This window comes from Chanos chanos, chromosome 13 (assembly GCF_902362185.1).
Source record: "Chanos chanos chromosome 13, fChaCha1.1, whole genome shotgun sequence".
NCBI classification, from domain to species: domain Eukaryota; kingdom Metazoa; phylum Chordata; class Actinopteri; order Gonorynchiformes; family Chanidae; genus Chanos; species Chanos chanos.
The window spans coordinates 11,224,544-11,228,941 of NC_044507.1; positions in this window are offsets into that span (position 1 = coordinate 11,224,544).

Sequence of the window (4,398 nt, forward strand, 5' to 3'; positions counted from 1 at the left end):
CTGCAATTCTCTGATATGAGAACACACATAGAATAACACACGCTATGACACAGGAAGACACACACACAGGCAAACACACACCATGACATAAACACACAGTAAAATGTGCATGTATGTATATACACACGGACATACACGATGTCACAGGAGAACACACTGATAAACATATACAATGACGCACACATGCACGCACGCAAACACATACGTGCACACACGCACGCACGCAAACACATGCACGCACGCACGCACGCCCACACACACACACACACACACACACAGTACAACACATGAAAACACACTGCCAAAGATATCCTCTGCTAAAGAGGAACACACACACAGACAAACATACCACAACCATGTGCACACACACATACTCACATATACAAGCATACGCACACACGTTAACATATACGCACTGACACAACAACAATACACAGAGAGAAACACAGGAAGGCCAAAGAGCAGGTTGTGGTGAAAGATCACGATTTTCTCTTACTGTTGGATTTATAGAGCCTCAGTGAACCAGCTTTAGGACAAGTAAGTGTTTTTTTGGTGTTGTTTTGTTTTGTTTTCTGCACAGGCCAAGGTTTTTAATCTTGTTTTAATATCATTTTAAGACTAAAAGCATGCACTGCATGTGACCTAAAGACAAGTGTTTCAGATAAGACTGATACACAGAGTAACACAGCAATGTCATCACAGCAGTGGACCACTAGATATTATCACCATGGAAATATCATCATTATTGTATTTTAAAATAGAAAAAAACTATCAACACGATGTTGTCTGACCAAAAGTAACTGTAATCAAAACAGAATCTGAGTGTCATTTGCTCTTTGTGTGGTTGGACTAGATTTCACCTCACGCCACTCTCTCTAAGTGAACACCTCTATCAATCCAATCATGATTTAATCATTTCAGTTTGTGAAATAATGTGTCTTCGTTGATAAAAAATATATATTGAAACTGAAAATATGCCTACACACCAAATATCTATATAACGTATGAATTCATTAATAAATAATGTCGACAGGTTCATGTTTTTATTTTGTTTCAGTTGGATTACAGAAGTTTCTTCTTTTGCCCAGCAGATATTTCTCTTTCTTTGTAGAGCTTATTTGGCCAATGTGTGTGTGTGTGTGTGTGTGTGTGTGTGTGTGAGGAGGGGGGGCTAGATTCAGTCCCCTCAATGACTATCAGAGATTTTCTGCTACAACGGATCAGTACACTGCAGTAGCAGTGAGAGAGAGAGAGAGAGAGAGAGAGAGAGAGAGAGAGAGAGAAAACAAGGGTAATTTAACTGTGTTGGAACAGTCATGTTTTAGGATCCTGGTTCAAGTATATATTCATTTCACTTTGCATACGATGCAGCTGGAAAGAAAGAAAGAAAGAAAGAAAGAAAGAAAGAAAGAAAGAAAAACGTGAGGGGGAGACCGCAGGGAGATGCCGAGCTTTTCTGGGAGCTTTGTACTGCACCACAAATGGGCAAATAAATAAAAAGTCTTCCTGGCCTGAGTCCCATGGCCAATAATGACTGTTAAACAAAGGAATGAGAGAAATGCAAAAACCTCCCGGCCAAATATAAATGACAGCTCACCCTCACAATCAAATCCTAACTACACACTCTACAGTCCAGAGTTAACTCAAATTTAGACAATCAACTTCATAGTTCCAACTGTTTTCAGAAACCGGTCAGCTCTGTAAACGGACCAGTAGCTCAACATACGGAGTGGAAATCAGTTTAACAAATGAAATGATACCCAAGAACGTGTTTCTGAGACTGAAAAATGACTTAGCAACTCTACTTTTTTGTATATTTAAATGCTAGCATGACAGTTCCCCCCCCCCCATAACTCTAAGCCAAACATGTCAATTTTACTTTGCCAATCAACTTCATCATTCAAATGAGTGGCCAAAATATTTAATCCTGTTGTCTGTGAGCGGGGACTGAGGTAGCCAGTAGTATTTCACACCCTCTGTAAATAAACTGGTGAATATGGCACAGCACTGGACAGCTCTGGGCATCATGGGAGACATGACACCTCATCATTCCTCACACTCAAATAGGCACAGTGTGTGTGTGTGTGTGTGTGTCTGTGTGTATCAGACAAAACTCAGTCACGAAGTGGTAGGAACCCTCTGCTCCACAGACAGGTCACTGGCACTCATGCGCTCTGCTTGGCAACCATGTATAAACAAAAGATGTTTCCGTGGTTATGTGTGTGCGTGTGTGTATAGCCAAGTTTGTCACTGTAAAAATGGACAAAGAAAGTGCCTACATGAGTCACCGTGGAGCCATATGGATTTTCAGTGAGTTCTACTCAGACAAGCAGAATTTGCTATTTGCACTTTCAGTTTAATTCAGTTTTTCAATGATTTCAATACAATAATTCTGGGGTTTTTTGTATGACTGTCAGAAGGGAGTTACAATATTGAAAGTAGTACAATATTGATGCGTGCACTGTATGTTAATATAGAGTTATGAAAAAGCTTTATGTCTGCGTAAAGGTTTATGTTTGTGCATAATTAATCCTCGGGCTCCTTGTCAAATTGAGTGAAGGGCTCAATTCATCCAATCACGGTAAGGGACCTTTCTCCTGTCAGCTGGAGCCCTCAAAGTGTTCTATCTGGGGTCCCCACTCAGTGAGACTGCCAGCATTCTGTGTGTGTGTGTGTGTGGTGTTAGCAGACGCTGAGGTGAACATTCCTCAGTAGATTAAACAGAAAGAGGGAGATGCAGAGTAATGGAGAAATGGAGCGATGGAGAAAGGGACAAAAGATTGGAAGAAGAAAACAAAGACTCTCATTATTGGTGTCCAGAAGCTTTAATTTATTTGCTTGAAGAATGAAATGAAAACTTTTGTGTATATGTGTTAGTGAGTGTGTGTGTGTGTGTGTGTGTGTGTGTGTGTGTGTGTGAGTGCATGACAGTGTGTGTGTGTGCCTCAGAAATGACCTGTAAACTCTCATTTATTGTGCAGACTTCAAAACTAAAATCCTCCACACTGAAAATTAGGGGAAAAAATTGTTTTAGGAAAACAAACATGATTCTGATCTTCTCAGCTAACTCAGGAAACTCTTTATGTCAAGTCATCCAGAGTAATGTCACATAGTTTTCACCTGTGAGAGTCTGTGACAGTCCTGAGAAAGAGAGAGAACAAGTTTGTGTGTGTGTGTGTGTGTGTGTGTGTGTGTGTGTCCGAGTGTGTTTGTGTGTGTGTGTGTGTGTGTGTCCGAGTGTGTTTGTGTGTGTGTGTGTGTGTGTAGATCTAAAGAAACCAGAACACTATTACATCTTGGGAAAAGAACAGCATATAGAGAGAGCTTTTTATGAAACATCAAATTTGAGCGTTTTTCCCAAGAGAAAAAAAAAAGCCCCAAAATTAAACTTACACACCCCAAACCCCATCTCTCAATAACCCTCAGTAGTTCAAAGTCCTGCCCACCCCACCTTGACCAATCACCAGCCACCCTCCCAAAACTCATCAAAAAAAAAAAAAAAAGAAAAAGAAAAGGAAAAAAAGCCCAACCCCTTCTCTGTCTGTCCCAGTGATAAGCAGAGTTTTAAAGCATTATAGAATAATGAAACAGCCAAGAATGAAACAGAGGCAATAATTAATTATTTCACTCTCACATAACACCAGCCCGTGTGTCTCAGGCAAAGGGTCCTAAAAACAAATGGCACAACGACCAGCAAAGAGTTGGAACCATGGTCCCCAAAACCCGAAACCCAGAGAGCAAAAAAGGACAAACAAGCAGGCGTCGCTAAAATAAAAACTTGTCAAATCCCGTGTAAACGTAGGCCCACGTACTCTAAATATGACTACCTCTAATTCAAATGCATAAACACACATGCGTGCACACATACGTACACGCATGCACACATGCACACCCACACACACACACCCACACAAACACTCACACATAGTGTGTGAGCGCACACGCACACCCACACAAACACACACACACACACACATACGCGTGTGAGCGCACGCACACACACACATGCGCACACACATACGTGCTTGAGCGTGCACACACACACACACACACACATACACACACCCACACACAATCAGTATGCATCTGATACAGTCTTATGCACATATACATATACATGCCACACGTACATACCCTATAATCCAACATTTTCCTTTCCAGCTGTTTCCTTCAATAATCTGAGTGATCGATAAAGCTACAGGACAGCTCAAAGTCAAAGTGCGCAAGCGAAAAGGATAAAAAAAAAAAAGAAAACCAAAAAGAAAAAAAGAAAAAAACCCTAAAAATAACAAAGGCAAAAAAAAGCTCAGCGCAGCCGCCCGCCCCCCGCCTCCCACCCCGTGCTTCCCACCCCTCTGGGTGTGGACCCCGCTGCAGGCAGGGCGGGGCCCGGCCCTC